This window comes from Eucalyptus grandis, chromosome 5 (assembly GCF_016545825.1).
Source record: "Eucalyptus grandis isolate ANBG69807.140 chromosome 5, ASM1654582v1, whole genome shotgun sequence".
In the NCBI taxonomy this organism is placed as follows: domain Eukaryota; kingdom Viridiplantae; phylum Streptophyta; class Magnoliopsida; order Myrtales; family Myrtaceae; genus Eucalyptus; species Eucalyptus grandis.
The window spans coordinates 36,380,764-36,407,145 of NC_052616.1; the positions used below are offsets into that span (position 1 = coordinate 36,380,764).

Below are 26,382 nucleotides of genomic sequence, written 5' to 3' on the forward strand. Positions count from 1 at the left end.
AAAATGCATTGTGAGCATTGTATTGCGTTTTAAGAGGTAAGAACCTGCTCCTTGGGCACAATTCTTCATACAATGGCCAGATGTACACAAATAGTTTAAGCCTTGTTTTGGTAGAGATCATCTCTATCTAATCAGTCTATTTCTGTAATTATTTATAGATTTATGATGACAATACACTATTAGATGAGATTTGGTGGACAGTAATGAATAGTTGATACGCCAAAAATATTTGGTATCTTGTGGAGCCTAATAAAGAAACAAAGGAACCTTGCTACAAGGTATAAATAAAAATACTGTCAGAAAAGGTGGAGGTGGCTAATCCAATAAAAGCCTTTTTTCCATGAGATTCTAGCCTCTTATGCCAAAACCCGTTGAGTCATGTAATCTACTTTAATCAATCTTATAGTACTCTCAATCAGTTAATCTAAAGGAGAAAACATTTCTCATGAAATGGATTTCCTATATTTATGTTAACCTACATTGTGAGAAACCATCTTGTTGACAAAGCTTCTAAATTTGATATGCTTGCTTTGTTTTTCTCCTTGCGCTTTCATAGACAACAAGACATGCAGAGATGGAAGCTCTTTATGTCCTTCAGGAACAGTGGCAGAGGACTGGATTTTCAGCCACAGAAGTTGTAGAGAAGTTTTCAGCATGCTCCCTTTATGTGACATGTGAACCATGCATTGTGTGCAGCAGCATTATCAATCATTGGTACATCCATTGGTCATACTGAAATAAAACTAAACTTTACCAAAAAAATTTATTCATAAATGATTAGATGACTCTTACCCATTTTAGGTATAAAGGAAGTATATTATGGCTGTGCAAATGATAAATTTGGAGGCTGTGGCTCAACATTGTCTTTGCATTCAAGTAGCTCCAAGGCATGTGTTAGGTCAGTTCCTGAACTTGCTTTTGTTGCTGATTTGTATCTACTTAGCTCCACTTTGAAATTGTGACATATGACAATTGACAACTAAAGCTTACTAGAGGTCTTCCTTATGTTGATAATTGATGGATGTGGGTTTTGTAGCGATTCTGTTTGTTGTCACTATTTAAATATTGTAACATTTAACCATTAAAATAAATGGAGGTTTATGGAACTAATTTTCCATATTTTCTGCTTTCCTTCGTCTAAATGGAAGAAAGTGGCGTTTCTAGAAGCATCAAGAAGTCAAGTTTATAGTTATTCTTTCTTTTACCACTTTGTTTCCTTTTTCTTAAATTCTTTGTGGCTTGTTAAACATTTCCGTATTCTTTATTTGCCTAAAAAGTTTACAGTTCTGAGAAGTGCTACAAGTTAAGCTAACATTGCTTTGTTTTATCCTATCCCTTCCCCCCTGTTTCTTCATTTTTTTCCCACTACTGTGAGATTATTTGATGTCTTTAATGTTATCATATTCAGTGAGAAATGCTAGTTTATCTATGAGGAAGTTATGCTTTCTGATATGCCCAGGCACTGTACCTGATAAAGAAATCTCTTTTTTGTTTATTAGTTGCAATTGTCTCTTCTTGCATAAATGAGAGCATCTTCTTGCTAAATCATGGCATATTGCTTGTGTTTTTAATATGATTTTTCATCTGTCTGATGCTGCCATGATCTAACATTTTATGTTTCCTAAGCTTGTTCAAACTCAATTTTTTTTTCTCAAATGCTGTTGACATAAAAGTTTAAAAAGGATCTGTTTCATTGCGATTTGAGCAGTACATGAAGCAGCTAATCTAGATTATGGACATTGTCTTTCTGTTTACATATTGGTTTTCAAGAATGAGCTTATAGTGAAAGAAGCAAGAGATGTATGAAAAATGCATCTAAACAAAAAAATTCAGGTAAAGAAATAAACCATGAAAATTTTGACTTTTAGAGCTTAAGATTTATATTTATGCATCACTTATTAATCTGACTATGAGTCAAAAGTATTGTGGGAAACATGAACTAGCTCATTGCCTTTCTGAATACAACATCAAGCAAGAGGACATGTCTTGCTGATAAAGGACCACCTTGCTCATTTCCTTGCTCTGGAGCTTAGAAACTAGCCCTTGGTATTGCATAGATTTATGATAGAGAGAATGAGACTTTTGCCCTAACGGTGAGCATGGTTCCTATGCAACGTTTGGAAGACGTAGCTGATTGAAACCCATCCTAGACAATACTAGTATACAAGTCATCCACAAATCTTCTCTCAATCAGATCGCTGGTGCCAAGATCTCTCTGAAGCGAAGTTGCCTGTCTGAATTAAGAGCCTCTAAGAATCATCCTGGTTACAGAATGTTGTTTATTCTCGAATGACATTAGGTTTTATGCCAAAGAGAAAATAGAATGACCAAAGGCATTGTTAAAGTAAAAAAATTTAAGCCATTGTTACCCCAAACACATTCCTCTTAAATTTGATGCAAGAATATTGCCAAGGTGAATGTCACTTAATAGAGACTAGTTACTGTCAATTGAATCAAATGGTGCACTTTAGAGATAATTTGCTTCTGTGAAAACCTATTTCCTGGAGTACATACATTTCTGCAAATTGATGTCTTTGGACCAAAATGTAAGCTTTCTCAACTAAACATATTATTTTATTGGGGAACTTGTTTTTGCATAGATAGTACCTTCTTTTGCAAAGTGCTTTGTCAATTGGTCTGATACATATTGCTCGCATGATATTTGGACATTGTTTGCAAATATAATCTGTCTCTGGTTTTAAGCTTATGAGCTGGGTAAAAATGTAGGATCATTGGAAATATTGGCTGGTTTCCACAGAAATTCCATCTTTGTTTCCCCTATCAAGTGTGTGCCTGATTGATGACTGTTTCCAACTGTTTTCTTATTTCTCTTTCAGTAATGAGGATTCTGGATTAAAGGGTTTCAGATGTTGTGGAAGTATATTGGCATCACAAGCAATTCCTCTTCTGTGAGATTCTTATGAAAGAGGAGACCCTACTGGTATGAACAGCAATCAACCACTTCAAGCAGTTGAACTGTCTGTTAGAAAGAATGTTATAATACTGCAGTTAGCACCTTTTTTTACATTAGATAACATGAGGGAAATGATAGTTCTTATTTCAATCGACCCACAGTTAAATACACTTTTTAAGAGGCTTTTATGAGCATAATAGACTAATTCTACTTTTTGAACCAAAGTTTACCAATTAATGAAGTTGAGCATTGTGCCTTCTAGCAACATCTCCCTGAAAGAACCTTCTAGAAAAAGCTCTCCTTTAAAATGTAATATTATGGTTTTCTTAGAACTCATGCCCTTCCATATCGATTAAGAAGAATTTAGGAAGCCTCTTTCTCTTTCTACTTTCCAGTCAATTCTCTCAACAAGCTATAGGAAGTGCTATTGCTGGCGCTTCCAGGGATTGCATATCTTGCTGAACAAATCTCTCTCGTCTCCCTCACACACACACACACACACACACACACACACACACTTGTCCATATGTAAAACATTTGCTGGAGTTCAAATAGTTGTTGTATCTCTGATCTGGAGAATTATCTGTGCATCCCAGGTAAATAAAGCTGGCCCAGTGGAATGTTCTATAATGATTGCAAGCATAGAACTATGGGTTATTGGTAGGATAAGAACCCATTTAGAAGTTTAGAATCCATTCAGAAGTTTTCTCCATCAATGATAAGGTGCTTATTTTTAGATGCTGAGGACACTTATCCGGACTGACAAAAAGTGTAGTTGCTTGAGTGGAGCGGTGATCAGCCATATAATGGTTGCTTTGAATGGGCGTAGAGTTTGCCCAGTAAACAAAAACTAGAGTTTCAGATGCCCAGTCTTTATTTATTGGCCAATTTTCGGATGCCCTGTCTGTCATTTGTAGCTTTCCTCTAGACTGGGTATTTTTAGCCAGATTGCCATTCAACAAATGGGATGTCATGTTCTTAATAGCAAGGTGCAGAATTTGCTTAGTAAGCCAAAAGTAGAGTTTTTGATGCCCGCTCCTTTTTTTGGCCAATTTTTCAGCTGCCCTGTTTTATCATATGTAGCTTTCCTCTAGACTGATTGCCATTTGAGAAATGGGATGTCATGTCCTTGGTTAAGGAAATAGATGTAGTGCAATATCTTAATAATTGATAATCTATTGGTTAGACTAGTTAGAGAGACATATCTTTTGCTTGATCCCTATCATGAATTACTAAACATATATGGTTTTGGGTCGAGCAATTCTCCAAGTTGAGCTCTTCAGTAGCAAATATATCAAGAGACTGATTAGACCATAGTTTTTAAGCCTCTGAGACAAATTGGCACTCTTTGGAAACTCATTACGTTCAAACATGGCCGTAAAATAATTTGTCTTTGAATGATAAAATCAACTTTGTTCATGTTGCTTCTCCATTTTTTAGAACCCGGGTACATGCATATCATTTCTCTTTGCCTTTTTGTCCCCTTCCTTTTCCATTCATTTATTGTTGATGACATTGTGGAAACTATGAATTGTTGGACTGTTATATATACACTGAATGCTGATATTTGGTTTTCAGCTCCAAAGCCTCACAGGTCACGGGTTACTCAAGCTTCTCATTGGATCTGCACGTTGATTCTTCCTTGAATCCTCTCATAGCTTTACACAACTAGGTAAGACCTTTGAACATATGATTCCTTGCTTTTCTGAACATCAAGCGTACTTTTGATGCACCTCTACTACATATTGAATGATTATCAGTTACTTTTGCATATAACTCATGGTGCGACCCTTGAATATGAATATTATAGCCTGTTAACAACGGAATGGCACAGACTAGGGCATTTTGGCAGTATGATATGATGCTCATGCTGAGAATGAATATACCTATGGCTATAGATTTCCTTGTTATGGCTATAGATTTCCTTGTATGATGGTAAGTCAATCACAATGAGGACACCAGAAAAGGTCTTCAAGATGACAGTTAGACAACATCCTTTCTATTCATTCCTGATTCTTACTTTGTTCTGATTATATTGTTCATTGTTCTTATTCCCGTTAGTTAATCTCTTCAATTGACCATTAGTCAAACTGGCTGTTCAAGGTAGTTTTTATTCTTCAGGTGAACTCATCTCAAAATAACTTTTGGACTATAGTTTTGTGACTCATTGTATTTTACATGTAAAGTGCAAATTCGGATGTGAAATCATTGGTGCTGATTCTAGCATATAATAAGATTCTCTCCTGTTTGAGTATGATGTTAGAAACAGTTGATGTAGTTGAACATCTAGCATCCCATAAAGTGTTTTCAAATGATTCACTGCACTGTTAGCTGACATTTACTGCTTTTCCAATTTCAGAACTTCATCAAGAGACCTGAGAAAGGAAGCGTGATGCACGTCCAAATCAGTTTTTGTCCAGATGTTCATGTGTTTACTAAGGGTTGCAGCTATGATCCCAAGTCCATTTCATGCTTTAAGTTGATTATCAGATTGTTAAAATAGTTTACGACAAAATTTATGCTTAACTACATCTAGGTCTTAATGGGTGGGGAACACGTCCATTTCCATTGCAGCATAATTATCCATGTCAGGGATCGAATCTGTAGTGATTTTTTGCTGATGAGTGAGGAGTCCATTATATTCTAATATGTGCACGGGCACAAGTAAGATTGTAAATTTACATGGGCCCGCACAAATTTAATATGTCGCTTGCGAGGCCCAGGAATAATTATTTAAATAAAATAAGGTCAGGGGCTAATAAGAAGTAGGGGCGTGAATAAAAATGCAAGCGCAATGAAAGTGTCAGGTTGGTGAAGATCGATTAATTATCACATGTATCATCGGATCTGTTCGCCTTCTTGTTGCGGTGTATATGCCTAGGACCTTCAAAAAGTATTATGCTGTGTATTATAAGGTCAAGGATGTATCAAATGAATTTATATTATGTGAGCTCTTTGTGCTTTTTTTCAGACAATTTTATGTCGGTTTCTATAAATGAATTACCAAGAGGTGCAGTTGAGATCTTTGTTCTTGGTTTGAGCTGGCGAACTTAGGGGCAAATTATATGGTTCTTGCTCGATTCGGTTGCTGAAGCTTGATTTGTTCAAAGTTGCGGTGTCCTCTCTCCCTCCCTCCCTCCCTCCCTCTCCTCTCTCTTCCTCCCTCCTTCCCTCCTCTCTCTGTGCTGTGTGTTGCGGAGTGAAATCAATTTGGGGCAAGTTTTATGATTCGTCCCGCTTGATTTGATCTCTCACTATAAAGCTCGATTTGATTGTTGAAACTCGATTAATTCAAAGTCATCATATTACAGATTTGTCTTCAAGCTCTCAATTCACTAACTATTTGTAAATATTCACTTCATTGATCTTTAAGAAGAAAAATTACTAGAATTGGAGCGCAGATTGGGTTGAGAATGAATTGGAGTTTGGCAAGTCAAGTATAGGTCGTTAAATGAGTTAATATGAGTAAAATTAGTTGTTTTGGGTTAGATCATTTTCAAGTGATCCAAACCTAACTTAACTTACTTATTTGAGAGGCTTAGGAATAACATTATGTACCCATCACTTTTATGATGCTAATCTCTTTTGATTAGGGCACTTGAATTAACGTAGGAGTTCATTTGTTTTTAAGCATCGCTTGAAGAAAGTGTGAACGAGATTATTTATTTCTTATTTTGGGTTCTTGACTTGTAAACCCGAAGATGATTGCAGAATTGTTCTTTCAATAGCCTTGACTCAAAGAGTCCCTTTGTTGTGCCGTTGATCGAGCCCACATTACGGTCCCTATTAAAGACCTCTCGGATTGGTAAGGTCGTACTGCGAGAATACTCAGACCCTTATTGATATGATGATAGTAAGATGGAGTGATTCTCCTAAAACAGCCCTTCGAATGAGAGTGAGTGAAGGTCCGTTCTAACGAAAGTCTCTCATTTAGTATTCTTAGAAAATCCATGTCATGAAAATTGTCTTGAACAACAATTTTCTTGTGAAAATTTAGGTGATGCAAATATGGTAAAGTCATTATGTATAAACCTTGATTGAATTGATGAAAACCCATTGAACTTCGAAATGTGCATTCTAGAGTAGCTCAAATTGTCTACCTCTTTGATGAATGCATATAAGTTTTTGCTCTAAATCATGTTTGGTAGGTAATGTTTTCTCAAAAGACCAAGAACTTTTGAAATTCAGGTTCCTTTCAGGATGCCTCATGATATTAGGAGATGAGAAACATTCATGAACATTCAAGGTACATCCTTGATGTTCCCAAAATTTATTTTCTACCGGGAGGTAAAAGAGTTCCACAGATATCTAAATTCCAGAAGACATATCCCCAAGAATCAGAGATATCACCAGGTAAGTATATCTCTACCTATACTCTATATACTTGTCATTGTGCAGGTATTTTCTCTCAAGTGCATTGACACTTGACTCGGTCAAGCTATTCTCTATATTGACTTGGCGTGCTTTCGTAGCCTATAGTCCTTTTCATTGACTCGCATGCTTCCGTAGCCCGGTGTTCCTTTTCATGACTTGGCGTGCTTTGTGCCTGAGTTCCTTTTACCGACTCGGCATGCTTTTGTAGCCCGAGTTCCTTTCATTGACTCAGCGTGCTTTTGTAGCCCAATGTCCCTTATAATTGACTTGGCGTGCTTTCATCGAATCGGCATGCTTCCATAGCTCGGTTTTCTTTTATCGACTTGGCATGCTTTTGTAGTCAGTCCTTTACACTGACACTTAATGGAGTTGTCCCTTAAAGATTTTCTCCAGATTCAATCTGATTAAGGCGGCCGAAGAAAGGTTTGGGTCCAGTCGATGATCTATGTTGTAACACTGGGCGATCAAAGAATGGTACGGGTCCTAAACAACATTTATTACTCTAATATGTGACCGTAGAATGGTATGAGTCCTGGAAAAATAATTTTCTTCGTCAAGGCGATCGTAGAATGGTATGGGTCCTCGACAACAGCTATTCCTTATTCAGGCGATTGTAGAATGGTACGAGTCTTGAAAAGTGAATCTGTGGCACCCCCGAAACGGCCCTCGATCCATTAGGATCGCCACAGTTTGCTTACCTTTCACTTGTCCTAATAAGATGTCACTTTGATACCATTGAGATTATAGTGGGTCCATATATCCCGGGGGTTTATAAATATAAATATATAAATATATAAATATATATTTTATCGGTCCTAGCGTAGTTCATATAACGGAAACATATTCGACATCTCCCTAACCCATACTCAAACCAAATAATACAATGCAATGCACACCAATTACACTTTTCATATATATATATATATATATATATATATATATATATATATATATATATATGTTAGAGTCGAAACACTTTTGTTTACATAACTATGATGGACATCAAGAGTCGGTACATCAAAAGGACAAGGCTTTACTAAGCTCGGTTATAACCCAAAAGTACTTGACCCCACATCAATCATGTACATTGATTTATCCTCCATTGGCTATCCAAAAGTGTCATCTTCTACAGTCATATGCGCAATCACACCCAGCCCGGTGCATCGGCTGGTGGCGCGATAGCATCCCCATCATGATCCTATCACAATGAACATGCACGAATAGGAACTCCTAGACTATGGGTCCATTGGGTAGACCCACGTCATACATAACTAAAACTCAAACACGGATGAACACCAGTCCATGAGCACCAACATAGGGCTCAGGGCACTCAACCTCAACGTCGACGGTTAGCCATAGAAAGTACCACGTGTGACGGTGTGAAGGCATCTCTTAATCTGAAATGTTAGTTTCCAAAGGGGTGAGTACAACCACTCAGCAGTAAAAGATTCTTCAAGCTATATCAAGCATTACTATTAATATCCAGATCCAAGTATGGTAGACAAAACAAGAAATTTAACAATAAGTATGTATCAAAATCATGAAAACCTTCAGTGTAATAACAATGTAGTCCTAATGTGTAGTGTAACATATCCAAGATAGACAAATCTCAAACATAAGATCAAACTGAAACATTACGTTTCATTCCATGCCATATGCTCGAGTCTTATATCCAGACCCACACACACTTATAATGGAATCATTCATTTTATTTTTCAAAAGGTTTCATCCCCGGAGGACCAATGTTTGCGTCCCTTCGGCATTCGCACCCCTCCAGGCATCGCGAAAGCCTTCGGCATTTAGCCATTTAAGGCCACCGGGCATCTAGAGTGAATCACGCCTCGAGGCATCTCGTACCCCACCTGGCATCATGAGGAACCTCGAGGGCCTCCCATGAAAATGGTTACCTTGGCCATCCGAAATTACGTACTGACAAGCATACCACCGGGCATCCCGAAGCTCTCGGGGAATACCCTCCAACATTCAGCTATTTAAGGCTACCGGGCATCCACAAGGCATCGACTCACTCGATCCTCTGGGCATTTCGACTCCCGGGGTATCGTTAACCTAAGGGTTCAACAGTAACAATTTAACATTTTAATTTACAAAAAAAAAAAAAAACACTTTCAAATGCTAAAAACAAGATGTCTCATGGACCCTCTATCTAATCTCAATATTGCACAGATGTCCACAGCCAGTACCATCATATCACATAACCATTGGAAACACATTCACCTTTGGACACTTTGTGAAAAAATTCGAGAACAGAATAGCTTGATTTTTGCAATGCACAGTTTTGGTAAAAATTTCGAAATAAATACTAAATGGACCCAGAAAATTATGAAATTTGACACATTATCAATGAGACCTAAAGGAACAAATTTCATGAAGAACACCAAGTCAAATTCCATACATATCAAGAGTAAAAACTGTATTTCTTGCTACAGTTTCTGTAAAATTTCCAGATTTAGCATTTCCGTATGAAAATCATTTCGTCAATCAAATATTGTCCATTTATGCTAAATTTTTATATGTTACTCTCACAGATGTTCTATCAAACTTTCATTAAGGATTCGAAGTCAAATTTTGGCTATAAAATTCCAGAAAAAATCGAGAAATCACCGGAGGTCATGCTGTTCATGCGAAAACAGTGCACTAGCCTAAAGAGGACTCTTCCTATACTGAGTTTCAGTATCCAACTTCCATAGCCAAGATTTACAAGCACATTACACCACAATACAGCCTCTTTAATTCTCAAAAATCCACCATAGCTAAATCCTTGAGTTCTCATTTCAATTTAAAAAGAAATCCACCAAAAACTTGCTCTATACTTGCTCCAATACCTCGGCCAGCTTCATCTCCTTCATCAAAGTCGACATGCAACTCAAAATTCCACATTTCCTCACATCTACCAACTCCTCACTAGATAAAACAGCAAGCAAAACATAGATTGAAGAACTTCTACTTGCCTCAAGTTCAAAGCAACTGCAACAAGCAATAACGGCAACTTGGGGCTCTAGACACGGCTCGATCGACGGCGGAACTAGGCGGTGTTGACGGCAGCAGGCGGGACACGGCGAAAGACGGCCTTCCTCTTCCCCCTCACGGCCCGCTTGCCTCCTCTCTCTCTCGCTCGCTCGCCCAAACTCTCCCTCTCTTGGTTTCACTCTCTTTCTCTCTCTCACTCGCGACTCCTCGAGCAATCGCCTCCCCCTTTCTCTCTTAACCTTTCTTTCACCCTCATGATTAGCTAGTAATCATAAGGTTTGCATGCTAGTGACACATGGAGAATCCCTTGCGCCACTTGTCAATCTCAATGCAAGGGTGATGGGCCTCAATGGGCTGGGCTTGGGCTAGGCCTTGGTCGACCGAATGGGGAAAGGGTGGGGTGCCGCTTTGGGGTGGGTCCAGCCCATACTTGCTTCTAATAATCCACCTTATTGCCCACTCATTATTACTTAATTATAAATATTCACATGGCCATAAAATTTTGCAATATTAATCAATGGTAAATCCGACTTATTGAGTACATGGCCAAGAATAGAAAATTCTTTATCAATTCATCCTTTAGTACAATCCTTGATCACACATGGATATATGATAGATTTCCAACAAAACAATTGTCCATTAAATGCTCAGCCTTGTTTAATTATAATCCATTAGTCTAATGACTATAATATAGTCCGATGGTGCTTCCATCACCTATTCATGGGTCGTAATGCATCTAGATATTGCTATGAATTTTTAGGATGCCACAGAATCCCCTTTTGGCGACCGTAGAATGGTACGGGTCCTAGACAATACCTATTTCCCTATTCAGCGATTGTAGAATGGTATGTGTCATTAACAACACCTATTCCTTATTCAGGCAAGCGTAGAATGGTACGGGTTTTGGAAAGTGAATCCCGTTTAGGCGATCGTAGAATGGTACGGGTCCTAGACAACACCTATTTCTCCATTTAGGCGATCATAAAATGGTACGGGTCCTAAACACAACCAAACACTTTGTCATATTAGACGACCGTAGAATGGTGTGGGTCCCGAGAAAGAGTCTCTTTGTAAAGTCTTGTTACTATTCTAAGCGACCATAGAATGGTACGGGTCTTGGACATGTAACACCAACTACCTCGAACTACTCTATCCTCATTAAAGGTAAGTTATTTTAAGTAGGTTCATTTATCATTTGCATTAATGTTTCCATTCATCATATAAATTGCATTCAAAAATGAAATTCATTTTCCAACAAAAAAAACTCATTCAATGCATAGGCATAGTCAAAATTTAGGTTTCAATTTGTCTTGAAGGCAACCTCTTCGAGCTCACTTTCAAAGAGGGGCAGGTGACACTTAAACTTTGACAACCGTTTCTTTATTTATCGCATTAAAAAATTATGGATTAATTTTAACCCCTAAAAAATATTAGTTAATAAATTAATTGCATAGCATATAGATTTAGATGCATTTGCATTTTTGCATTTATTGGACTGATGACGGATGTGTTTGAATTAGTGGTTACGAGCTTTAAATTGAGCCGGACTAAGCCCACAGCGAGCAAATTGGCCCGGGCCCATTTTTTATGATCGGAAATTATCTTGTGAAAATAAGAATTTGAAATTTTCTAAGATATGATGGAATTTTCGGATAGAGCAAGTGGAAAAACGAATATTGTGTTTAGCAAAATGAATATTGCATTTGAAGAAATGAATTTTTGTGGATACCGATTTGGAAAGATTAAAACCCTAATTCGCGGCCTATAAATAGATTAATTTGCATAGGGTTTTGGGAGGCCACACAACAGAAATATACGGCCACATTGAGGGTCTTTTAGTTTTCACGTCGAAAGGGGTTTCGTTTTGGTGAAAAAGAACACAAAAGTAAAAGCAAAGAAGTGATGGGAGGCGGGGAGAAGAAAAATGAAAAGGGAAACCTAGCCTTGTTCATCTTCTCAGTAGAGGCAGCCCTTGCCGCGCCGGCCCCACATCCGCGCCCAGCCACCTCCCCGATGTCTCCGCCTGCGACATCACAACAACTGACTTGCCTATCTCAGTCATCGTGCCAGCATTAGTGACCCGGCCAGCCTCGGCTGCGCTGCTTGCATTTTGTGACAGGTCAGTTTGTTGCCGGCCTCCTGAGCAGCAACGCCACCCCGCCTTAGCCGGTGATTTACTGTGCTTGCTGACCCACAACGGCCCGAGCGTGACTCTTGCTCCACCTCTGCTCCCGGTTGGGACTTACGGCGGTTGTCCCTTTGCTCGGCTTCTGGCCACCCAAGTGAGCTCGCGGCGTCGCCCGCCGCGCCTCCTTCGCGAGCAACCGCGCGCCACCGATCCCAAAAGCGGCCCTTTGCCCGCCGCGTCCTGCAACCTCCACCATCTAACGCTGCGACTTGTTTGCAGCAGTGAACAAGCGGATCCCAAGGCCAGTTCATCGTACACTACAACGAAATTACTCTTTGTCTCAACGTCAGCTCCACTAGACCGACTGAAGCCCACCGCACCTCGTTGATCTCCGTCCTTGATCTACCGCTCCGGAGCTAGTGCACACCATTGCTCAACCCCCTTGGATCGACTAGCTCCTTTTTTTTTTATTTAAAAAAAAAAAAGAAAAATTAGGTAGTTTTTTCTTTTATTTATTTATCTTATTTCATTTTATTATTTTTATTTTACTTTATTTTTTCTTTTTAGTGCAATTATTCCTTAGCGTAAAAAGATAAGATGTTAAACTTAAAATAGTCTTGAAATTTGTGATTGTCGGTTTGATTTTTTTGTGCTCGAAATCCGACTCGCAATCACTTGGAAAAATGCTAATCCGATCTCTCGCCGGGTTCGATTCACGATTTATGTAAAATTGCCCAACCCGATCTCATGTGTAAGTTATGGTTCGTCAATTTGGATATGAATCTTGCTCTGATTTCTTTGTCGTGCCGTTTAAGTTAATTTTATTTTCTTTAAAAAATCCAAAAATGTAGTTAGGATTAGATTTTTTTATAGGGTTTACATATTTAAAATAGGAATTTTTATTTCGAATAAATCAAAAAAATAAATTAAAAAAACAAATCAATCAATTTAGGCTGCTAGATTTTTAACTTGGATTGCATGTTTAATTATTTGGCAATTTTTAATTTCGAAATTAATTAAAAAAAAAAAACACAAAAAAATCAGCGCATATGTCATGTAGAATTTGGGCATTCTTTATATGTCATGGAATATTAGGATAAAATTGCATGTTTCATTTTAAGTTTAGATTGATTTTTTTAGATAGATTGCATCTTTGGGTAGAGATTGCTAGGTTAAGATGATATCTTAGTTTAAATTAGGATTTAGTTTGACCTAATCCTTAATATAACTAGATAAAATTTTAATATAGATAGTTAATCTTTGCATTTTTCTTAATTTCAATTTCATAAAAAATACAAAAATTTCTTAGAATAAATTAGTCTATTCTCTAGGATAGATTGCATTTTAGGAAAAATAAAATGTCATGTAAATGTCATATATGATTAGATTCATGAAATGCACGTCATTTAGAGATTGTTATTAGGTCCATTTTAATTAAAAATTGCATGTCATTATAATTAGGTCATTTAGTTATATCGCATTGCATATTACATGATTTTTCATTAAATAAGTGAAAACAAGACAAAAAAAAATTGCGTGTTAATTAGAAATCATATCTAGGACTGTTGAGGTGAATTTTGATCCAACAACACGGGTCTTTCGTTGTTATGAGGTAAATCTTATTTATTTGTGTGCTTACTTGGGTGTTAAATCGGTGGTTTGTGTGCATCCGCATGATCGCCTCACATGTTAGGAAATAAATTTAAAATCAATTTAAGCTGCCTACAAAAGCACTTTTGAAAGTAAAGAAATGTACCGAAAGGACGTTAGAATCTAGCGTAACCCAGAGTCCCGAACTCATAAATCTCTAGTTCGCAGAAGTAAAAATAAATCTCCCGTTACTTTACCTGGGTTTCAATCGATCCACCAAAAATAGGTTAGTGACGACTCCTAATTGAAAATCAACTATATGTTAAGAAGTTGAACCTAAGTCACGAATTGGTATGGGCAGGGAGAGTCGAGTTAAGTCTAGGCTTAACAATCCATTAGCCAAATCTTAGATGGTTCTCACCCGAAATTTTTTTTTTTTTGTCGCGACAATCTTGCTCTCCAACTCAAGAATCTCGGTCCACCATTGACACCTAGCACTACAAGCTCACTACGACACGTGAATATCCAGTGAAGTGCCATGATTATGTTCCCAAAGATTCTCTCTTGGTGGACATTGGAGGGGACTGTAGGTGGAAGAGAGTATATTCTCTGCTTGCCATAGTCGGCATGAGAGCTTGTTGTAGAAAGATTTGCTTGTCCCATACAACTAGACATTTCTCATTGTGGCTGAGCAACAGCAACTCCCACGTTCAAGGGAGTCGGCATGACATGGACGTCTATCTCAAAGCAATCCCACACCAGTTAAGTTTTCTTTTTCGTTTTGGCTTTGATAAATAGATGAGACGTTTCAGTACGAATCCCACGGGCTCAGAGGTTGGTCCTTACAGGTTACAATCTTGATCGCAAGTTGCTCTGCAATGGCTGTGAATCCCACGTGCCCGTGTTTTCCCAGTGTAGGCATGTCCGAAATAGGTAGTGTGCGACAGACATGGATTAAATTGCCTGTTTAATCTACAGGTAAATTTAGAGGCAATAGAGCATGCGCGAACTCTAAAGACCCGTTTAATCTTGATAATGACATGTTTACATGGTTGATTTTATATAATCAGCCCACAGTACAAAGTAGTGTGTTCTATGTCAAGTCATGTTTAAACAGTTTGCTCCACATCAGTTATTTTTCCCCTTTTTCTTAACCATTTCTTAGTTTCATATTGTGTTACAATAAATTTTAAAGAAAAATTTCACTATGATGACACGAACAAGCGAGGGTCGGCTGCCTCCTGTGGGATTGCCCAGCCATGCAAGGTACTTTTGGTACAAAAACGTGAGATTTTATATCTCAATATTAAAGTTCAAGCTTCTTTAACCTAGAGATGCTGTTTGGAATAATAAAATAATAATTTAAGATTTTAGAACAATTGGCAGTGATCTCATAAAGTCTCACAAATGAAAAGTTCACACTTATTTAGGACGTTAGGCTTTTCATAAAGTAATCTCATATTTGATGAGGTGTGGAATATTATGTTAACATTAATTCAATGAGATTGCTAGTTGTACATGGATTAATTATCTTTGGTGGATAGATCTGGGAGGACCTCTAAAATGTCGAATTGTTTATGCTTGATTTGGTAATCACCAGATCGCCTAAGGAATGGTCGGTCCATCTTTGTTTCTTAGACAAAATGGGCGACATTATGCCATGGTTAGCATTAAAAAGGAAAAAGAAAAAGAAGTTTGACGGGCACACAACGAACAATGCTATTTTTGATATGCTCAATATAGTGGACAGAATCTAGATTCAGTGCTCGCCACTTATGAAAGAAAGGTCTTTAGCTTTTAAAGCCCCACAGGAGCATTTTCCGAAATCCAATTGGGTCCCAATTGCTGCAGGTGTAATTATTTCAACGAAGAAAAAGTCGACCTCTCTAATGTTAAACATAGACGGAGAAGAGAGAGGGAGACATTCCATACAGGGACGGTGCAAGGGAAGCCAAATTTAGATCGCACCATCAATTGACAGCATCATTTAATTAGAGAAGAATTTCTGACTTGTGTTTATTACTGACAAAAACACAAGATCTCATGATTAGCCACCAATTATTTAAGCAGTAGATCTATTTTTGTGGAATAAGAGCATATTTAACTTTGTCGGTTCTCAGTTGATCCTCCTTATTTTCTGGATTGGCTTTATTTTTATTTATTCTTGCTCTGTTTTAATTTGTTGTATCACAAAAACTACGCATTTTCTTATATGTCCATTTGAGTAATGAATACAATTTTCGTTTGAAAAAAAATAACATAGCCTTTTGAGACTTAAGTACTACATAATTGAGAAGACCAGTGTTGAGATATTCTCACGAGTTATTCTCGACAATGACTGCATCCCTAAGACATTCTTCCTAGGCACAAAACTGCAAAAGTCACAAATAGATAATTTGTGCCTGGCCCACTATTTGATATTAGTAAATTTAATTTGCCAGCGGAAATGCAATTTTCAAATCACATCAAGTTAAATTCTAATTTTAAGGTAATTATGAATTTATTAGTTTTTCCTCATTTAGATGTCTTATAACAAATAGATTTTCATGCACATGCACACACTAGCCACTTATGTGGCATCTTGATTTTTCAATTTTGATTTCGATTGGATAAGTTGGGCTTTGATCGACGTGCCTATAGTTCTTTTCTTTGAGTTGGCCCACTCATGAGATAACTTGCCTATCAGGTGAAGCCGTTAAGGGATATAAATGTAATAGACTTGAGAATTCAACAAAGAATCGACTACTCGACATTGCTCATTTGAGAGATCATTACTGGCTGATTAAAATCGCGAAGAGCGAGACAAGTTGATTCGACTAAGATATGTGATCAAAGTGTGTGGTGATTCATGGCTTCGTTTGTAATAAATTCCATTCCATGCACTCAGTAGGTGAATCTGAGTCTGAGAAGATCTCTTCACATCATGACGGATCCAAAATACTAGAAGCATCCGTTTCTCTCACTGCATCCCCATCTTTTTCCAACCTTCAGTTTTAGTGTTTATAATGCTTCTAAGATGAATATCTTTATGAAGTCTCTTTTAGTGATGAAACCAATATCTCAGAAACCTAGCTTCCCCTCATGAACCCCTATTCCATTTTTGCTAAACCCACTTCGTCATTTTCTCTTATTCGCTCCATCCGTCAACTCATTACGTCAAACTCAGGAAGGAAGTAAAGGAATATGTCTAGTCCTCCAAGTTTGATTAACATACCATTCCCACCCTGAGAAAGAATACTTTGTTACTCTATAGATTCCTCTAGAGTTTCCCAAACAGTGCGTTGATGGATATTCTCATGTCCATTATGGAGTTGTTCATCTTACTCTTACTTCAAGGTCTCGGGGCTTGCCGGTTGTCGCAAGAATAACATTACTAGATATTCGATTTTAGAATATCGGCATGCTAATATTGGTACTGTCCAAGCCACTATGAATGCTAGAATAGTCTTTATGACTCTATATTCAAACTTCAATATTGCTCTTTTAGACCCCTAGCTACTCTCTTTTCTAAAAGTACAAGTTCGGCCACTAGAGCCCCTCAAGCGTGATTACAGCAAGCGGCAACCTTTGCACTACTAGATGGTTTATTGAATGGAACCATGCTCTTGATTTGAATATCACAATGGAATTTCATGTAGAATGATCAAGCATCATGTATTCATGTTCCCGAGACAGATTCTAAAGAAAAGTAGGCCAAGCTCCTTTTAAAGACTTGGATCACCAACTATGAAAAGTTGCATCGGAATAACAAGCCTTTCCAATCATCGGACTACGAGTTCATCAGCAAGAAAGATTAAACTATTTCCATCAAATTTGGCAAGGAAAGGAAGAAAGTCCTTATATCTTCCGAGACTCTTTCATGATTGAACCATGTGTTTCCTAAGTCAATTTTCGAGCCGAGATCCAAAAAGCTTGTTAATACTTCAAAAAGTGATGGACATCATGTTTCATTTTCTGAGGACCAATATGATCATTGTTTCTAGGATCCTTTTTGTCAATGTTCTTATTGTATGAATTCTCCCAACGAAGTAGACCCATATACAAAACCTCCACCCCTTGACGGAAGCACAAAAAGCCAAAGGACCCTATGTACCAAAGGTACTTGAACGGAGATTCCTCCATTGATACTCTTGGTGAGCATGATAAATTCAGTTTATGGTTTCCACATGCACCAACTCCACACGAGTTCAACTTTGCTTCACCTTAGTTTCACTAGATCTACCACCATCACCTCCTCTATCTCCTCCTTAGAAAAAACTAACTCTTTTCCCGTTTTATAAGCCAATTGTAAAGTGGGCAAAAAGACACTCTTACCCCTTGAGGCCCCAACGAAACACCAGAGTTCTTCCATCGCCATGTTCCCTGAAATAGACTTTCCCTTCTTGTTTGAGAAAATTTCAAACTCTCATTTCTTGCTCCGGAAAAGGATTCATTGATCCACAAGGCGGATATCGGCTTGCTCTAAAATACTTGCTCCCACTTGTGTGGATGATCATGGAAGATAGAAAAGGACTCCTTTGTTGAAGCCGTCCTAAATTGAAATTGGAGACTCTTTTAGCATATAATAATGCGTTCAACGCAATTGATTCCAAGATTGTTAATGTGCAACAAGATCTTTGAAGGTATGATGAAACCACCAAAAGAAAATGCTTTTAGACTTCCAAAAGAGGCTTCATAGCACTTGGAATCTGAACAACACCTAAGGGTATCATTATCTTAAAGCTAAAATAAAAACTCAAGAGACAAATCCAACTCTTTGAAGGAAAGCAGTCCTTTTAGTCCAATACGGACATAGTATTTGCCTCCACTACCTTCGATGTCTATCTTTGCTGCCCCTCACTGAGATGTTCTTATTAGACAAAAGAAGCAGATGTAGTACGGATGCGAAATTGCCTTAAGTGGATTGAATAAGAAAGGAAAGGGAAAGGAAGATGCCACTTGAAATCTTCGCTTATTATAAAAGAAAACGGACCAAATGATGTTATCAATATATTTGGAAATCTTCTTAAAAGGATTTGGGCAATCAGGGAAGAAACGGTCACGATCTTGCCATCCAACAACTGATATTGACATTCCAACGGATCAGATTCCATTTCCATAAGAACCAGCTTTTCTAAACATCTTTGATATTGAATCAAATTTGGTATCCCTCTCATCCTCTTCATCCTTTTCAATGTCGGCCATTGATTCATTTCTATTGCACAAATAACTTCATTAATATTCATGGCTGATTCTCAGGACCGGGATATGGAATCGGACCCTTCGAACCGAGAGGTTGCTCGGCTAAACAATCCCTCTCGGCATATGTCTACTACATCAAAACGCAGTTTTTTACTATTGATGATATTCCCTATCACAAATGGCCAGAGAGACTTGAGGAATTTCATACTTGGCTAAATGCCCAGCTCTTGCAATCATGATAATCTGATATCTGTTTGGTTTTGTTACAAGATTTATAGGCAGCCTCAAACTTTGGTGGAAATCGGTGTGAGAACATGACCAACTTCATTTTTACTCTCACACGACTTTAGTCATGCCATTACCCTCCTATATCATTTCTTTGTTGGAAAATCTTCCCTATTTCCAAGAGCTTAAAAGGAGAGAATCTTTCGAAAGAAGATGCTGCTCTCGAAAAAATATCTTGATAAACATTATGGAGAAATGCTTAAGCTCTTTTATGGTATTAGAGCTTATCCAAATTTGAAGCATGTTTTTCCTGACTTCTATTCCCAAAGAATTGTCCTAAATGGTTAGTGAGCTTTTCTCAGCAAAAATATGAGGATTCGGGATATTCCATTAGGAGAAATACAACAAGAAATCCATTTGTGCAGCGAAGATTTATGTATAAAGCACCAAATGGTCTAGACCTATATCACATACAACGGAGGACTTGACTTATTCCTTGGAGTAAAGATCAAATGCCTAAGCAAAATTGTGATGGTTCTTGTGGAAAATCTTCAGAAAAAAGAAACATTTTAAGTTCTAGATAAAGAGATCCAAGCATGGTTCTAGCACTTTTGAAGAAGAATGGCGATACCTATGTAAAGGAAAGATGCTCGGGCCACAAGGAATCAAATTGATGCTTCATATGCAATCAGAAAAGACACTTGCCAAAAATTGTCCCCAAGCAAAGAAAATGTCGGAATCATCTAATACATCATATAGATAATGAAATTGGTATTTCTTTTGAAAATGATGATATTGAATCTTTATTCTTTGCGAATGAAGAACCATCTAAACAAAACTCTTTGTGTCATCCACTTGTTGTAAACTCCTAGTGAAACTAATTCAAATTCAGATTTTAAAGCTATTTTTTTCACATATCTCTTACTTCTTTAGAATAAACAGCATTATATTTCAAACCATTCATTGCCCCATCTTCACGTAAAAATCTTCACTTTAAAGTTTGCCAAGCCTATCAATGTCATTGCCCTCATAGGCATGGAGCAAGTTCTTCAATCCTAGATACTAAAGTGCTTTCTGAAGAATATTGGACATCATTTATTCGATATTTCAACTCTGCCCTTAGGAGATACTTCTTCCACAATGTAAGAACTACCCTAGTAACTATTCAGTTTTTTCCTCAATGTTCTATTACCACAAAAATCTTTGGATCAATCTTCTCAACAAAATTGATCATTGGTTGGGACATCATGACTCAAATTTCCCAGCTTTGTATTATTCTTGGAAAAAATATAAAAGGTAAAGGACAATTCTTGAATTACGTCAATATTCAAATACATTTTCTATCCATATGAAGTATGTTGAATCCGATCGTGCAAAAGTTATTTGGAATCCTGTTTCAAAAATCCCATTTTGAATTGGCTCAAAAGTGTTCCCATTCTTTATGGGAAAATCCGAGTTCTTTGTTTGCCTTCCTTTAAAAAAGAATGAGATATCAACCCAACCAATGCAAGTCACATGGGAATAAAGTCGAACACCTAGTTTTAGCTCAAAGGAATGCTTGGAATTATTACAGCAAAGCCTTATTGAAATCTCCAATTTTCAATGGGCTTGTGAAGTCTTTTATGTCAACAAGCGTGTAGAGCAAAATATAAGGGAAGATGGGAGGCGTAATTAATTACCTCTTAACATTTTCTTCAAGATGACAAATTTTCTTTACCCTCTAGAAATTCCCTATTTACTAGATTAACCAAAGGCCCATATCTTCTCCAAATTTGATCTTGCCCATTTTGGCAATTGGACATCCATCCTAAAACCAGGACCCAAAATAGGGTTATGTATTCCGAACCAACATTTCAATAAGTTCTTCCTTTTAGTTTAAATGTGGCACCATCCCTATTCCAAAAGGCCATCGTTGAATTTTCCAACCAATCATGTTAAGTGTAGCATTATACATTAACGATATTATGCTCTACGGTCAGTGAGCGATGCGCTGCCAACTTCTTGGGTAACACCAGAAATTGTGAGGAAGCAATGAATCATGCTTTCTCAAAGAAAAGATGTACATAGCCCGATGAAAATTGAATTTCTTGGTATACACCTTAACAAATGGACATACTATCCAAGGCCATATATTGCTCGAGGTATTGAAATTCTGAAGAAATTTCAAACAAAATAAGTTCAACAAATTCTTGGGATAATCAATTATCTCATAGACTTTGTTCTAAATCTTAAAACTATTGATTCCCTTGCAATCAATACTAAAGAAGAATCCCCCACCTTGGAAAATCTCAAACTAAAGCAGTTGCTGAACTTAAAGAAATTATGCAATCTCTTCCTCCATTACAAATCCCATCAATAGGAAGAAGAATTCTCCAAACAAAAACGCTAGTGATGAATGGGCAACTATCTTGTTCAAGAAATTGAAGTAAACGTCACCGGTGTGCTTACAAAAAGAGTGGAAAGTTTTCTCAAGCTGAAATGCACCCTATCATTCCACTTTTAAAGAAATTTTGGCGGTTAAAAATGGAATAAAAGTTTGAATTCCATTTTATTGACCATCACTTGATATAATTAAACATGTCATATTTCCTTCGATGACTAAGTTTAAATAGAAGCAGATTCAAACTCTCAACTCCTTCGATGGACTAAATGGATTTCAAAATATTCTTTTGGAAACCAAACATATTACCGGAAAGAATAATGTACTGCTGATTTCTTGTCAAGACCAAAAGCATGAGAAATCAACATGTATATCATGAGGCATGCTTTCCATACTCTTCATCACAATGAAAAGTATAAGATCGAAAGAATAAGATTGGCCAAGCTGGCGATACCTCGAGGAGATTATTGAACAAATCTAGAATGGCAGCCTCTTGAAAATTTGGATAACCTCATGTGGCAATGTCATAGACCTATTTAGACTCAATGAAGGTTGATTTTATATCATTTTGGATTAAATTCGGACTATCCATTCATACAACCTCTAATCTGGAAGGAATATGATTTTCTGATCATCTTTGATGTTATTATTATGGTACTTTTAACCAATAAGTACTTAATAGCTATTGAAATTCCAACAAAGAAGATTCATGCCAACCTCACCGGGATATTTGGACTCAAGAAGAGCATTGAAAAGGAGAGTGATAGAAATCTTTTTAGATTTCCTTAGTGAATTTATCCCCCACTCACTAGAAATACCTCTTGCGAAAAGAAGCGAGAACTAGACAACCAAACCCCCGAGGTCCATACTATTTTGGTTTTCGACGACCATAAGGATTTTTGTCACAAATAATGGCGGTATTACCAATGCCCCTCGGATTATGGAGTACATCACATCCTATAAACCTCAACCGCAAATGCGGAAGCTGGGATTCACAAATCTTATCAGGACACATTGGTTCTTTGTGAGCATCATCTGAGAACTCCAAAAAAATCTTGTGCCAAGAAAATAAAACCATTCCACGAATATGCATGGAACTATAATGTACCCACTGCATGTGATCATTATAACCTAGCAAAAAGCTAAAGAAAGCGATGAGAATCCGGACAAGGCTGCATCATTACGGGAGCATGAAATGGCAAACACGAGATGACATTGTACAATCCTCTCAAGACCCCTATGTCAATTGGGAGGTCCTCTTTCCAAGACCCCTATGATCAGGACTTTTGTCACTATCTAAAAACATTGACACATCCTATTATGCTCAAACATCAATGGCATCGAGCACGGTTAAGGTAGATCCAGGTGCATGCTAAAGGGATCTTAGTTTGTCTCACATCGCTTAGGAGAACCCCTACAGTGCGCTTTATAATCGTTGCGGTCCCCCTCACCTCTTAAGATGTCTTTTGAGGTTAAGACCCCCGATTGGTATTAGAGCCAAGTTAAGGTGGATTTTGGTGCATACTAAAGGGATCTGCAAACATCCCCATCGCCGATCGGCACTAGACCAATTTTCTGTTGTTTTGGTACCATGTGTCTATATTTGAAATCTCGAGATTTTTAGATAACTGAAAATTAAATATTAATGTGAAGATGTATACGTGGCTTGAAAATAATTGACAACAGGTCCAAATGTGCTAAAAATTTAAAAAGCTACACGGTAGGTTGGGAGTTACACTAAAATGCGTGTTAAATAAAATTAGCGAATTTGAACCCAATTTAAAAAATTAAAATTTCTATAATGTCAAAAATTATTTTAGGAACGTCGACTCATCTTCCGAGGTATTTTCGGCAAGTTTGGGACTTTTACGGAAAATTGCTTCTAACGATTTCAAAAGAGGCATTGGATAAGCCAATTTGATGGGATTTGGAGCCTTCTATGTGAGCTATTTGGTGAAAAGAAATTGTGTGGGTTTTTCTTCAGCAAAATTGAACACTAATCGGATCATATTTATTAAGAAATAGGATTCGAGAAAAAAGGAAATAGAATTCGAAATTTAGGGAAATGACCAATTTTGCGATCCAAAGTTGGTTATTTGGGAATTACCTAAGAAGAAATGAAATTGGGGATCAAGTATATTGACCAAGATTGGATAAGTATCAGGAATATCTTGATTTACTTTTCTTCCCCCTCCTTCGGTCCCATTAGCTCACCACGTCTCCCCCCTTCGCTCTCTCTCTCTCTCTCTCTCTCTCTCTCTTGCGCATGTGCACGTGCTTTCCCTCCACCCGATAGCCCTTTCCTTAGTCTTCATTTCCCTTTTCTCCCTTTGACCATGGACTCTCTCTTATCCTTCCCCCCTCTGCCAACATATTTCTCTCTCTCTCTCTCTCTCTCTCTCTCTCTCCCTCTCTCTCTCCCTTTTCCTTTTATTTCCTCACCGTTTCCCCTCTTGGCCGAAAACTGGCTGCCTCTTATCCTTTCCCCTTTTGCTGGCGTCGCACCAGGGCAACCCGAACTCCTCCATTCCCTACCCCTTCTCCTTACTTGACATCTTCATCCCTATCCCATCTCCACCAAGTTTTTCCCTTTCATTTTCTGTTACCGTTTGAAGACTCTAGTGCCACCTCGCCCGGTCCACCTTCCTCCCTCGGTCAACCGCCAACCTCTTTTCTTCAACTATCCATTTGCTGCTAGCAACGTTCGCGCATCCTCTCACGGAATCAATGCCGCTCAACCAACGTCCATCTCCACTAAAGCACCCTTTGCAGCCCATGAGGTTAGCCCACCCCGCGTCCACCGTGGAACGGCCTTGCCATCGATCGCCGTTTCACTTTCACAGAACCGAATCAGCATGACTAGCAACGGGAGCGGCTAGCTCAACCGTGAGGCTTTGCGGGGCCGATTTTGGCCCGATTCGACTCCGTTGAGTGCGCGGCCCGAAGTTTATCATCGGGTGTCGCGTCAACGCCAGCCATGAACCGGTTTCGCATTAATCCGTTTACTCATTAATCTCCACTTATGGAGTTAGTTATGTTTAAGGGTTGATTAGTTTATACTAAGTATGGTTTAGGTAGTTAGTTAGAGTAGATTAGTAATTTAGTTCATCGTTTATGCATGTTAGGTGGTTAGAGTAGTCCAATTAGCAAGTAGATAGGTTGTGGTATTTATTTAGATAGGTTCGAATTTCCGGACCGTTCTAGCTTTTAATTAGGCTTTTCGGCTTAAGTGTGTTTTTATTATTATTATTTATTGGTATTTATTTAATTAATTATTATTTTCTGAAAATTAGACCGAGATAGCCGGTGACCGAATTTTATGCTGATCGCAATGGTATGATTGGTTTATTTAATTGAGTGCCGGTTTGTGTAATTTGAGTGTGACTGTAATTTTGAAATATTTATCTCAAAATTTAATCATTTTGGTATTTTATTAAAAATCATTGGGCGTCGGTTTACATCACCAAAAATATTTTTATCAATTATATAATTAATGGGAGTTTATAAAGTAAAGATATTATATTTTTACGGAGGCCGACCATGTACCTACACACGATTATATTTATTGGGTATGATAAAAGTAGCGAAATGATTGGTTGGGTATAATGGTATACTATATCAACTTGAGGGCTTTGATATATCAGCTTAGAGTGAGCAATATACCCTAAGTATCGCATAGCTCGGTGAGCAATTAAGTATTGCACAACTTCAAAGGGAGTTAAATTAAGTATCGCACAGTTTTGATGAGCAATTAAGTATTGCATAGCGTAGGTGAGCATTAGTCGTATACTATGTCGGCTTAAGGGCTTCGATATATCATCTTAGGGTGAGCAGCATACGTTGTTATCAACTCTTGGCTAGCATTTCTATCTATATTCAGCTTAGGGTGAGCAGTCCTGATATGATTGGACTTTATAGGTAGTATTGAATGAGTTGACCGAGAGATGGTCTTGATGACATGGAATCGACTGGTCGATTGATCGATGACTCGATTTGATTTGGTGCTTGATGTGTTGAAGTGATTCGCTGAATTTATAAATTATATTGATTTGTAGAAAGAATAAAGGTAAAGGTAAGTCCTCTAACTCGTGCTTGTGCTTAGGCAGCCCTTGGGGGCATATTTTCTTTCTACAGTCGGGACTTAGGGGGTGAACTTGCCGAGACGTCGTCTCTCACTGCGTTATGAGATAACATTTCAGATCCCTAGAGTGAAGAACCAAGAGCTTGAGGCAGAAGTGTGACATCCCGATTTTCCACTTCTATTTTCAATAAATTGAGACGACTGCATTTCGTTGGCACGCATATAGTTCTTTTCCTTGAGTCGGCCACTCATGTGAAGACTAGTCTATCGGGTGAAGCCGTTAAGAGTTTCTAATGCATTAGACTCGAGAATTTGATCGAAGCGACCTTTCGACCGAGCTAGTCTCAAGGATCATTACGGCACAATTAAAATCGATTAAAGATCGGAGATAGGTCGACTCGACAGAGGCATGCGATCAAAAAGTGGGTGATTCCACCGAGATCGCACAATTCTTGTCGAACCCGGCACTTTGGGTGACTTTTCTGTTGATTAGGTACTCTTTGTGTTCGTATTTGAAACCT

At 37.9% G+C, this 26,382-nt stretch overlaps 1 protein-coding gene and 1 long non-coding RNA gene across 4 annotated transcripts in view; both read left to right on the forward strand.

The window, feature by feature from the left end:
• Positions 1-26,382, forward strand: part of LOC104444961 (TMV resistance protein N) — an 87,739-nt gene that overhangs the window by 10,607 nt on the left and 50,750 nt on the right. The gene's annotated exons all lie outside the window — the stretch shown is intronic.
• Positions 464-5,698, forward strand: LOC120293118. Its single transcript, XR_005550785.1, has 5 exons — positions 464-714; positions 802-898; positions 2,838-2,941; positions 4,493-4,586; positions 5,274-5,698. It is a non-coding gene; the product is annotated as an uncharacterized LOC120293118 (long non-coding RNA).